General features: G+C 39.6%; 1 long non-coding RNA gene across 1 annotated transcript in view; it reads left to right on the plus strand.

The window, feature by feature from the left end:
• Window positions 1–368: 368 nt before the first annotated feature.
• LOC134351848 (uncharacterized) overlaps window positions 369–14021 on the plus strand; it is a 137795-nt gene continuing 124142 nt past the window's right edge. The window contains exon 1 of the long non-coding RNA XR_010019278.1: window positions 369–499. This is a non-coding gene — a long non-coding RNA (uncharacterized LOC134351848). The remainder of the gene's footprint in view (window positions 500–14021) is intronic.

Below are 14021 nucleotides of genomic sequence, written 5' to 3' on the forward strand. Positions count from 1 at the left end.
ATATATTCTCTCGCTCACCTCCCCCCTCCCCCTCCATCCACACTCGTGTCTGTTTTAACCCCACATTCCACGCTTACTGTTTCATGCCAGTTACTCACCGGCAGAGTCGTCCTGTCTACGTCTCACATTATATCTCAAAAAAGGTCCAGTTTCAGTCAAACTCGCCCAGAAATCCAGGGCCGGCTCGGCCTGAAAGGCGGCTCGTTCTTCGCTGAGCTCCGGCCCTGCGTCAAGCGGAGGTTCTACAGATGATTAAAATGAGCAATGATTGATCTGCGCCGGAACTGAGTCCAGATTTGGGGCTGTTGTGCTTGAATCCTGGCGAACCTGGACGAGAGATGTAAGCGCTCTATATCAACCGTGCGCTCTCTCTATTGAATGGGAGCGAAATAACGCATCTAGCATCAAGTTCCTAACGTCGCTCAGCAGAAACAAATGGGAACGGACGGAGGTGTGAAACAGAAAGGATATTGTCTGGAATGTTTATGAGGAAAAGAAGGTGAGACTAAGTCAAATAATTAGCTTGTTAATGATGTCGCTCCTTACATGGGGTAAGGGAACAAAGAACACGAAATGCGATCACTGTCATACAATCTCTTGTGGGATTAAATTACTTCCCATTGCCTGTACCCGACTGCCCACAATAAATTGGACTGCACCGCGGAAGATTCCTCAGAAAGGGTTGTTCTGTTTAAACAAGTCGCCGATAGACAAAGCTCTGAATTAATAATTCAAAATATTTGAAAAAAATTGGGAGTATGCAGCAGTGATATTAACTGGAAAGACAAGGGCGATCAGGTCGATAGGTGGAGTATTATTCAAATCCTCGGTTTATTTGCTAAACCGATTACGATCTTAAATTAAAAGGAGTGCGGCTTGGAAGCTGTTAGTTACTATTCAGCTGAGATTGACAGGAAACTGAATGCATAATTGGCCAGACCGCCACCCGCTGCTTTGCATTCTGAGCGTTGCCGGCACACTCTTCAGACTGAATCACACACTGCCTGAGATTTAAGGCACCCATCGCATTTACCAGTGCGATTGCACATCTTTATCTGCTTCAGAGCGCACACACTCTTGTAAATACTCGCCAGCATAAGCACACACCAACATTGAACATGTAAGCTGTCTTTTGCCGTGCCTACTTTTTTTCTGCCAATTTCACATTGGCAGTCATATCTATTTATTTCCTCCCAAAAGTTAAAATTCCAGCTTTGTTAAACCGACAGATGCTAAATTATTAACGTAATCGTTTCAATTCGGTTATCAGCTTAGATGGTTTACTTCATGATGTCATGCTCATCCATAAATTGGTTGACTCGCCTCTTCTGCTTTAAAGGCGCAAATTGTTTGAACTTGCAGCGGTAATGCAGTTAAAAGGAGGTGGGTTACAAAGTGAGCACATGATGGAGCTTTAAATGCTGGGAAAGGTGACCAGGTCCCATGCACTACAGTACTTTGATCTATACTTACACAAACCCAGTACAAATCTACAAGCATGTCTGTCTCACATTGTGAAATTCTGCATGGTGGAAGGGTCATGGATGGCTCCATGAAGAAAGAAAAGAAAGATTTTCATTTGTCCAGCTCCTTTCACGACCTCGGTATTTCCTACAACAGCCCAGTGGGTTTAAAGCATCTCGGTGTTACAAACTGGGAGCTAATACGTGCAAAGCGAGCTCCCAGACACAACATCGATTTTGTAGAGGGTTAATGTTTGCCAGAAACCTTCTGCTCTTGCATGAAGCAGTACCATGAGACCTTTGATCTATGTCGGTGAGAGTAAAGAGGACCCTTGGCCTGAGAACGTACCTCAGTGCAAGTCTGGATTCTGACCTTAAGGAACTGAACTGAGATTTGAACTTTGGGCTTTGGGAGCTTGAAATAATTTCCAGAAATTATTCTGGTTTTCTCCCCCCCCCCCTAACATCAAGCAACACTGCATGGTGTTAGGATGGGTCTTGTGAATAATGGGCACATTATAATCAATAATAAGTTTTAATGGGATGCCATCTGCTGATGCTATGCTGTGGCAAAAACAGAATCTTCATTGTGATCTTTTATTGCAAAAGTAAACTTAAATAGAGAATAGGGGAGCCTCATGGCTACTTTGATAAATGTTAACACATTACTTGATCTGCTTTGGGCTGCATTTGTATTTTCAAAAACATTACCAGTGGATCAGTTCTGGGATGAGATGTTGGTCTTGCCTCAGCTGGCAGGACGGGGAAAAGAAAGTTTCATAAATGTTTTTACACTTCATATTACAGTATACAAAGTTTACATATTTAGACATCTCAATGATGATTTTTGCTGGCTAAAAATAACCTTAGAGTCAATTTTTAATTTTAGTATGTGTCCCTTGATACCAAATGACTATTATAATAAAGGTAAAGGAAACAAGATTCATAATCAGAGCAGTTTATATTAAAATTCTGCCTGTTTGTTTTTAATTTAAATCTCAACTTGGTTAGGAAACATGGTAACTCAAACAAAAAAATAAGCAAAAGTTATAAATGTGGTGTAAGATAAATTAACATGATTCTGACAATATAGTAAAAATGGAAATTGTTTGAGAGAAGAAAATTTATTTTATAATTACTAACAATAAATACATTTTAAAATTAATAATTTTAAATAAATTTTAATTTAAAATTAAGTTCTATATTTTCTTCTGTGTCTGTTAAATAATGTGGAGCCATTTCACTGTTTAATTCCGGTTACAATGGGATCATTTGATAACAGTAGCAAACTTCCTTTTGCCCTTTTTCCTAATCCACATCATGGGCGTATAGATTGTAGGACAGGAAGTTATCTTTTAAGTACATATAATGTAGCAACTAATAGCTTTTAATTTCTTTTTAACTTTATTTTTAAGGCCAATTCTTTTTAGTTATGTAAGAAATGACTGACAGTTTGGTGTTAGTTGAAGGTGTAGAGCCAGAAATTGTCACCACATATTTCTCAGCTGTATAAATAGAAACTAGAAGCTAACCTATTGAAACAAATTTCACCTAGCAACATTGTTAACAAGACATTCAAGGCTCCATACCACCTGGATATATCATCTGTACATCACACATCTCTTCAACATACACTCATATCACACAGTTTAATATTTAATCAACTTGCATCAAAATAGCTATTAACACATTGGCTGTATCCTCCCCATAAATACAGCATATATCTCACACTGCAGACAGAATAAGAACAAGGTTGCCATTTGTCCTTTCCCTCACTTTTAACCTATATATTGTTTCCTCTGTTTTTAGCCTTACATCTTTTACATTGCCCCTTCTCTCTTGTATCTTCCTTATTCCATTCCTTACATATTTTCTCCTCCTATATATATGTTATGCTCACATTAAAACATATTATATTGCAACTCTTTTAAGACCTTCTTTCTCAGCTATAACAGAATCATGTTATCTTTCCTGTGTTTATAACCAAAACAGATGAAGGCTGGGGTTAGGGGTGATATTGTTATTGTTGGCAGTACAGCATTGCATTGAGTTGCACTGGTACCTCACAGTTCCAGAAAACTAGATTAAACCCTGACCTTTGGTGCTGTCCATGTAGAGTTAGATTTTCTTCTTGGGACTCTATGGGTTTCCCCTGGGTGCTCTACTTTCTTCCCACATCACAAAGCTATGTAGATTAATTGGCTGCTCTATATTGCTTTCCACGTGTAGGTAAATTAGAATTTATCAGGAGCTGATGTGTCTGCAGGAAGAACAGATTTCCGAGAGTAATTTAGTGCAGAAAGGGATTGTTCTGCCAGATGTCATCAGCTCAAAGGACCAAATGCCCTCATGTATTCTATGGAAATATATGAAATTAATATATAGACTGCATCTTGATTTGCCCAGAGAGTGTAATAGCCTGCTTATGGTTACAGCCCATTGAGAATAAAGGTATAAATTAGTAACTTAGTATAACTTTAGAAAATGTCGCAGAAAAATATAAGCTCTACCATCAAAATAGGCAAGGGTACTATGGATCATTACGACCTGCATGCTCACCATCTAGTTCCACACAATTCTGTCAAGGGAATATATCACCATTCCCCTTTACCACTGGGTCAAAATATGGGAAGACAATATCTAATGTGGGATTATTCATGTCAGAAAGACTGCAGCCTGTTGAGAAGGTAGCTCAGCTTTACGTACTCAAGGGCAATTAATAATGGGCAATAAATTCTGCCCTTTCCCAGAATATCCACATTTCACAGCCATTTGGCTTGGAATTTATTCAGCCTTCCTTGGACCAAGTTAGAAAACATTTTTTCTGGTATAGATTCAGAAATTACTGCTATATTTTTGGTTCCAGCTATAACAATATCCAATATGAAAACAAAGTGCTGGAAATGCACAGTCAGTCAGACCGCAGTCATGTGGTTCAGAGAGAGGCCCTGTGGTCCGTCATATCTATGCCAGCCATAAGGACCATGCCCACATATCAACACATGGTCCTAAACCTTCTCTGCCTTGGCAAATCAAATACTCATCTAGATCATCCTAAATGTCCTGATAGTGTTTGCCTTTCCTTCTCCTCTGATAGGGATTTTCAGATTATAAACCCCTTCTGGAGGAAAAGATTCTTCTTCATATCCTTCTAAACTTCCAATCATTTACTCTAAAATTATACTTTCTAGTTTAAGAGGGAATGTTTCTTACTATCTATCATATCTCCGCCTTTCCCCCACCCCATAATTTTATATACCTCTATCAACCTCTCCTACTCCAAGAAAAGTAAGTTGAAACTATCCAGCTTCTCCTTGCAACGGAAACCCTGCAACCCAGGTGACATCCTGATGAATTTTCTTTGCACCCTCCCCTGTGCAATCGCATACTCCCAATAATCTGGCAACCACAACTGTGAACAGTACTGCAGCTGTGAACTAACCACTGTCTTATAAAGTTGCACTATAAACTCATCGTTCAAATATTCTGCACCCCAGCAAAAAAAAAATTTGAATATTCCATAAACCCTTTTCAGCACCTCATCTATGTGGGCTGCGATCCATAGTCCCTCGTTCTTCTCTGGTCCTTAGGGCACCACTATTCACTCCATATGTCCTACCCTCATTAGTTTCCCAAAGTACATTTATCAAGGTTACATTTCAGTTGCTTTTCTCTGCCTATATAACCAACTGATCGATATTTTCCTGTAACCTAAGACTATTTCTCTAATGTTCAATTGTTGTGTCATCTGCAAACTAGCTAATCATTCTTTGTGCATTCATATCAGAATCAATGATGTACAGTATGCATCAAACAGGAAATATCCCACTCGTCACAGACTTTCAATCATAAAAAAATCCTCCACATCATTCTCTGCCTCATATTACAGAGTCAATTTGCCCATAGCTTGCTTTCCACCAGTTCTAAATTTTTGAACTAGTTGCCCATATAGAATCTTGTCAAAAGTTTGATTAACGCTCATGTGGGCTGCATCCAACTCCACTGTCCTCGTCAATATATTTTGATACCTCTTTTAATCAAATTGGTCAGGTAAGATTTCCTCTTTACCATAGCCATGCTGATCATCTTTGAATATTGCCTTTCCAATATAGATTAATCCTATCCCTCAGAATTTTTTTCCCACTAAATTCCCTACCATTGATGCTAGACTCACTTATCAGTAATTACTACATAATCTCTGCTGCCCCTCCTGAATAAAGGTACTTTTGCTCGACTCTACTTATCTGGCACCTCTCCTACGGCCAGAAAATAAGTAAAGATCGCTCTCAGGGCTCCAGTTGGCTCCTTAAATGCATCCACTAACTGCCTGAGAAACACTTCATCAGACACTAGGGATTCATTTACCTTTAAGCTTGATAAGACACATAATACGTCATGTTTTCATTTAAAGCCTCATCTACGTCCTCTGCCTCCATTGCTATTTTGGTGCCTAATGTACTAAAATAGTACATTCCCTGGTTACCCTCTTGCCCTTAACATACTTAATCATGCTGTCTGTGATATTTCATTCCCCCCGCTACACTTCCAATATGCCGGAAGGCCTCCTCAGTTTTCAGTTGTTTATTTCTGTCATACGTTTCCCTTTTTGTTTCTTTCTGCAGTCCTCAATATCCTTTGACATCCATGATTCCTTAGACTTGATGTCATATTTTTCACATTTAAGAAAACACATTGGCTCTCAATTCTCATCATTTCACTTTTGAATTACTCCAATTTTGACTGATGTAGACCTACCTGATAGTACCTACTCCTGCTACTTGTAGTCATTCTACTCTTGGCTGGTAAGTCTTATGATATTGAAATTGGCCTTTGCCTAACTCAGGAAGATCATCCAGTAAGATATTTAGGTGATCTTTTTTCTTGCATAACAACCTCGAAACTTATAGAGTTATGGGCACTGTCTCCAAAATTCTCCTGCACCAGCATGTCAACCACATGCATTACATTTTCTAAGGTCTGTTCCTCTTCTTGTGTGACTATTTATATATTCTTCTGGATGCACTTTAAGAATCCTATCTCACTCCATACTGTTCACACCAAATCAATCCTAGTTTATAATTGGTAATATGATATACCTTAATATTAGCACCTTCTTGCAGTCTCATCTTCTGTTAAGTTTGTGGAAGCTTGGAGTACACATGCAGCAAAGTCATTGCCTTTTTGTTATTCCTCATCTCTATGTAAATGGCCTAGTTGTTATGTTTTGTCACTCCAGAAACTAAACGAAAGTAAAACACAGGAAGCAGGAGACGGGTCCACATAGTTTTTCTTTAGTGAGGCATGCACATATGTATGACTTGGTGGCATAATGACATATACCATTCAGGTACTTCTTACATATAGCCCATGATGAATTATGTAAGCAAACAAAGAATGTTTAATCAAACCATATATTTACAATATTAGTCAAATATTACTGAAATATTAAAAACACAACATTCCTCAACACAAAATACTGGAGGAACTCAGCAGACCAGGCAACATTGATGGAAAAAAGTACAGTCAGCATTTCAGCCCGAAAGGTTGACTATACTTTTTAGCATAGATGCTGCCTAGCCTGCTGAGTTCCTCCAGAATTTTGTGCATGTTGCTCAGACTTCCAGCGTCTGCAGATTTTCTCTTGTTTGTGGTTACACTACACTCCTCCCTGCTTAGCTGTAAACTCCAACTCAATATAGAATGCATCTCATCTCAACTCCAATGTGTCACAAATTGCTCTCTAGTCATCTTATCTATCTATCCATCTAGTATCTATCTATGTATATACTGTATACTATAAGAATTGAAAATACACTTGGACTAAGATGTTAACTGCCCTGTGCTATCATCAGTGGGATCATCAGTTGATCTGCCACCTGTCTTGGTAAACATCCACAGCATAGCAAATTTTAAACTGTCTCATTCAGGTCTAAACATTTAATCACTGTGGAGGATTTCTTACTCTTGTAGGATATCGTCTTTCCTGATGAGGGTGGGGGTGGTGGTTGGGATGGGGTGGGGGTTACTCTGCTCTGGCAGGTGAGACTTGTGGCTGTGAAGCAATCTCTGGTTCTGAGACCTCCCCTGTGGTGGTTGTAGGAGTTGACTTTGGGACTGCAGAAAGTGGTTCTGACAGACGTGGACACCTTTCTTATCTAACAAGTGACTCTGCTCTCCTCAACTGATTGATGTGTTGTCTCCAGTTGACATCAGTAGCATTCTCCAGTGTGTAGGAGTATGGTCCAATGCTGTCCTTAATCTTTCCAAGTAACCACTTTTGATCACCTCTGTAGTCTAGTAGAGCTGCTTGTCCAGGAGTGAAACATTGAATTTCCTTGTTTGAGGAGCCCTCAATTTGTCTCAGGTGCTTGCCATGTATACAATATTCCTTCTGAGATTGTGTTCATAGAGATCCAAGCAGCGCAAGGAATGACCTAGGAACAGCATCACTGGTTGTGAACTGCTCTGCATTGTGATATATGCAAGGAGCAAATTGGCGAGCTTCTGATTCAGTGTCAGTGTAGTGTGTTCTGCTGACATTGCTCATAGTGTATTCTTTAGACTCTGGACAAACCTTTCCACCAAGCCATTTGTAGCTGGGAGGTATGGTGCAGATTTAATAAGCCTTATTCCACTCGTTTTCAGGAATGACTAAAACTATTCTGCAGCAAACTGTGGTCCATTGTCATTGACTAAGTGTTCTGGAACACCAGTCCATGAAAAGCAATTTCTCAACACCATGACAGTGTGTGAGGCTCTACTACAGGCTACTGAGAACATTTCTGGCCACTTTGTCGCTGCATTCGCTTCTACCAAGGCATTTGTGCCCATGAATGGTCTGTAAAATTCCACATGGACCCTCTGCCAGGGCAATGAGGGCCATTCCCAAGGATGGAGAGACACTGCTCTTGGCATCTTCTGGATGTCTTGGCATCCCGAACAGTGCATAGCAAGCTGCTTGATCTGCTGATTTATCCCAGGCACCAGACAAAGCGTTGAGCCAATACTTGTATTTTGACCACACCTGGATGACCAGCATGTAGCTCCCCCAACAATTTAGCTCTCAGCTTGGATGGTATAACATCTCTCAATCTCCACATAAGGCGACCCCTTCAAGGGGGTTCATTCTACCAATGGTAAAATTGGGGCAACTGGAATTTCTGCTGCCCATTCCAGCCATTTTGGTTTACCATGTAGACCTGAGACAGTGTGAGGTTTTTTCTGGTTTCCCTTTCGATTTTCTGTGCAGAAATAGGGAGACTTTTGATTTGAATTTGGACGAATACATTAAGAGGAGTATCCTCTTTTGTAATTTTTCTAGGTATTTCCTTTTCCAAGGGTAAACAGGGCAATCCATCAGCATTTCCATGATTAGTTGTTCTCTTGAATTTGATCTTGTAATTGTGTCCTCCAAGAAACAGAGCCCCTCTCTGTGTTCACGCTGCTGCCGTTAGTGGAGCACCCTTCGAGGGATTGAAAATGGACACCAGTAGTTGATGATCAATTCTGAGGGTAAACTCTCTCCCATACAAGTACTGGTCAAAATATTTTACACCCCAAGCCAGACTCAAGGTTTCCCTGTCAATCTGTGTGTAATTTTTCTCTGCTGTTGTAAGGGAATGTGATGCAAAGGCTATAGGGCGTTCACTTCCATCACTCGTAAGATGTGACATGACTGTACCTATACCATAAGGTGAGGCATCACAGGCAAGATTCACTGGATGTGGTCAATCATAGTGTGTGAACACAGTATCTGATATCACTATTTACTTTGTCTTTTGGAAAGCCACCTCACACTGCTTTGTCCAATGCATTTCTTCCATATCTGTAGTCATGAGTTCAAGGGCTGGAGCACAGTAGCCAGTTTGGCAGGAATCTGTTGTAGTAATTGACAAATCCCAAAGAGGACGCAACTGTGACACATCCTTTGGCTTTGGGCTATCCACTACTGCTTGAATTTTCTCAGCACACGTTGTGTAATCCTTGTGTGTTTATGGTGTAACCGCAGGATGTGATGTTTGGTTTAAAGAATTCACATTTTGTCATGCTGTGCTCTGAGCGCATAATTTTTGAATCTTTTTAACACTGTCTTGAGATTTTGGAGATGTTCCTTGTCATCTGCACTGTTAACAATGGTGTCTTCTGGTGTTAACTCTGAGTGGCTGGGTAGCTTCGCAGTACCTGGTCCATAGCTTTCCACCATAGAGCATGTGCAGATGCTACTCCAACAATAAGCTTATTATAGCAATCAAGTGCTTTGTGAGTGTTTATGGTGAGAAATATTTTCGACTCTTCTTCCATCTCCATCTGTAGGTAGGTCTCAGCTAAGTTCACTTTGCTGAAGTGTTTCCCTCCAGAAAGGTTTGTTAAGATATCCATTATCCTGGGTAGAGAGTATTGATCTACTTTCAGTACTGGGTTGATGGTGACCTTAAAATCACCATAGAGCCTGACAAACCATTCTTCTTGGCCACTGGGATCACTAACATTACCTTTGAGTCCACCCAACCTTAGCAAGTATTCCTTTAGCCTCCATGTAATTTAGCTCACTGACTACTTCATCACAGATGGTACCGTATAAGGAACCAGATCAGACTTGTAATACTTGGGTGTGGCATTTTCATTTAGCACTATTTTACACTTGATATGTTTGAGTTTTTAATGCCACCCTTTAACACTACTGTGGCATTATCCAGTACCTTTCTTAACTCACTTTCAGTTGACTATTGCAGGGAATGTGGCATGAAAACTATGGATGGATCTCCAAGTAAATTGTAGTTGTCTCAGCTAATTATGACCCCACAATTCTGGTTCCAGCTGCTACCATCCGGGAAACAGTACCGCAGCATAAAAGCCAGGGCCAACAGGCTCCGGAACAGTTTCCTCCACAAGGCCATCAGACTGATTAACTAACACTGATCTGCGTGTACTCTATATTACATTGGCTGTTCTATCTATTATAAATTGCTATGATTGCACACTGCACATTTAGACGGAGATGTAACCTAAAGATTTTTACTCCTCATGTACGTGAAGGATGTAAGAAATAAAGTCAATTACATTCCATTCAATTTACCATATACAAGCCCAATGTGGCTTGCTAGTTGTTGTTACTCTGTTACAAATATCATTCCTACAGGAGTTATCTTTTCTTCAGTATAAATTCTTAATTGGATACCTGCAGGCTTCAGTTCAGTATCCTTGAAATGCTGTTCAAAGTCATTTTGTGGAATGACTGTAACAGCTGAGCCAGTGTCCATTTTAATCAATTGCTGACATTTCTGGTGTATGCCATATTGCTTCTCTCCTGTTTTCACATCGTAAATTTCAAGGCTACTCAGTCCTGTGTTACTCTTATCATGGTCAGATTTTTCATCAACAGCATGCAGATTAGTGCTTTTTTTGAAACTGAAACTTGATTTTTTAAATATTTTTCTCTTCTCCATGCAGTCCATTTATTTTTATGGTTGTATAATTTGTTTGGCTAGGCAGATTTCCTTTTAAAATTTGCAATTTTTTTCACACTTTCTTTCATTCCTGACTGCAACTCAACAGTGTCTTTGGCACAAATGCTTCCATCGATAACAGTGGTTTCAACTGTTTTCTTAAATGTGAGTTGTACTTCAGATAGGAACTATTTTTGAGTGATTTCTTGCAAGATTCCATAAACTAACTGATTTATCATTGCATCACTAAGCCCATCAGTGAACTGACAATGCTCAGACAATTTCTTCAGTTCAGCCACATAAACTGAAATGGATTCTGCTTCCTTTTAATTCCATTTGTGAAACCTAAATCAGTGGTCCCCAACCTCAGGGGCAGTGGACCAGGTTGCGAAGCATGCAGGGGTGCAATGGTAGCCGTGACGCACCCAGTACATCTTTAAGAAAAAAGCCAAAATAAACAAGCTAATTAATTAGGTGCCGCCCGGCACGTAAATGTCAGCCCAGATCAGGGACGATGGCCGATTTCACTTGCCCTACACAATCGCAGCCTGGAGGTTGGGGACCACTGACCTAAATGTTCTTCAGTCAACACTAGTTTTGGTTCTAAATGTTCTAGCATTCATGATGTCAGCAAAGCTCATTTCAGCTGGTTTAGTTGGAGCAGTCAAACTTCTAAACAAACTGTAAGCTTTTCCACCAATTGCACTCAGTAACACTGGCACTTGCTTCTCATTGGCTATTACATTTGCTTCAAAAAATACTGCTCAATTTATTCAGAATACATCATCCAGTACTCAGTTTATGAACCTGGCAATTTTGTCTGTTTTCTGCCTTTTTAAAATTGAATATCTCTGTCCCCTTCCAAAAAAACACATACTGTATTTTTTATAAACTCAAACGTCTCTCTCCTCCCTTTGCAAAAATAAAAAACAAGCTGTGCTTCAACAGGTAGGTAGTCCTCTCCGGTTCATTTTAAAACTATCTTATTGCCATAGTTATGCTTTGTAACACCAGTAACTAATCAAAAGTAAAACACAGGAAGTGGGAAATGGGTCTACTTTGTATTTAGTTTAGTGATGTGTGCACATAAGATGGGGTGGTGTAATGTAATGCTGTATGCCTTTCATGTACATCTTACATATAACCCGTGATTAATTATGTAGATAAAGAACGCTTAATCAAACAATGTAGTTACAATATTACTCAAATATTACTGAAATATCAAATATTTTACACTAGTAAGAGTTTCATAGGATATGCTCCCTTATTATTATTACAATGGATGACTTAATTGGTATGCAATTCCATATTCTCTTCCATATCCATCCTGTCCTACTTGAAAATTTGACTCCTTGGAATTCTGAGTAGTGTCTGTGACAGTAGCATATTCCCATGTGTTAATCCAGGCTCTAAATTCATCTTCATCAGTCAGTCTCCTGTCATTAAAGTAGATGCAATTTAGCCATTTATTCCTTCCATCAGCCATATCATGCCCACATCTGTGCTGCCAACTGGTCTGACTTTGCATTTTTTGAGTGCAATGGGCAACTGCACCTCCCAGTCCCCCATCTATATATCTACTCTGAGCCATTTCCCCCTGAAGAGTTAGCTTAAGACTTCCCCAGCAGCATTAGTAAATTTCTCCACAAGGATGTTAGACCCTTTCTGGTTAGCTGTAACTTACGTAACTTGTGTAGGTTCTACCTTCTCCAGAATAGGTCACAGTGATCTCCAACTCTAAAGTCCTCCCTCCTAAACCATCCATTTAGTTACACAATTAACTGATCTATCCTCTAAATCCCATACTCACTACCACATGGCATCAGAAGTAACCCAGAGATTACAATCTTAGATACCCCCTCTTTAATCAATGACTCAGCTCCCTAAAAGCATTTTGCAGGATACCATCCCTCATTTTACTTACAGGATATCCACTGTTTCTATTTTTAACAGATATCTATACGTCAATGTTATCCACAAGTTACTTGATACGGTAATCATATCTCTACAGTGCTATAATGAATGGCATCAAAACACTATGATTGTCAAGAAAGAACAATTACTGAAGTTGGGGAGAGAAGGGAGGAAACTAGTTCTCCATTCATAGGAATGAACAAATATACACATGTTGGACTTTAGAATTTAATACCATTAAGGGAGCTTGTTCATATACATGTGAGATGTATAATTTTGGGTGTTCTTAACCCTGGCTTAGCCTGTATGTTGTCGGTATCACTCTGGACCATGACGTTTTGCTGTTTTCCTCCTGGTGAAAATCATGTGACCTGTTGTATGGCATTCTTGACACAGGGACCAGAAATAGTGTATATCTCACCACCCTAGAGTGTGGAGAGAGAAACAGAGATAACATTCCAGGTCAGTAACCTTTCATCAAGCTTTATTATATTGTCAGATATTGCAAAAGTAGATATGTAGCACTGGCAGTGTGGCAGGGTTATTACAGCATCCTTATATCCAAGAGAACAAGGAAGCCAAGGCAAGACTCACAGCAGCAGTGAAAACATAATAATGGTCAAGCAGATACCTTCACTTCCTCCCTAAAATGGCAGCTCTACTGGCACCCATTAAAAATACACATTAAAATAAAGATTTTACAATTCAATTTTTCTCCAAGTTCATAGAAATAACCCTCAAAGTATGGAGAATTCCATTTTATTAAGCTGTGTATTCTTACCTCTCCCCCATCCCTTGCAACTACCATCATTTCAGCTTAAACAGCAAGCTGAACATATCAAAACTTGGCTCACCATAAACATAACACACAGAATACAATTTTTTTAAAATAAATATAGGTTGTCAGGAGACTTTTTTTTATCTTCTTCCATGAAATGTATCTTCAAAGTAGATTCATCATATTCATGTCAGACTACTCCACCCACAGCCCCATAAGTAGTTATTTTCTCTTCTCCTGAAGTTGCTGATTTGTGCCAAGGTATGATTCAACAGATGTTCAGTCAATCCAACTGCAGTGCCTTGAAAAGGCTGCATTTTGCACCTGCCCCTCAACTATGAGCAAAGCCAAGCTCTTGCAATATGGAGAGGGGTGCTAATAAAAGGAAAGTTCTTGGGTTTAGTCTTAAGGACATTTCCT

This window comes from Mobula hypostoma, chromosome 9, assembly GCF_963921235.1.
Source record: "Mobula hypostoma chromosome 9, sMobHyp1.1, whole genome shotgun sequence".
In the NCBI taxonomy this organism is placed as follows: domain Eukaryota; kingdom Metazoa; phylum Chordata; class Chondrichthyes; order Myliobatiformes; family Myliobatidae; genus Mobula; species Mobula hypostoma.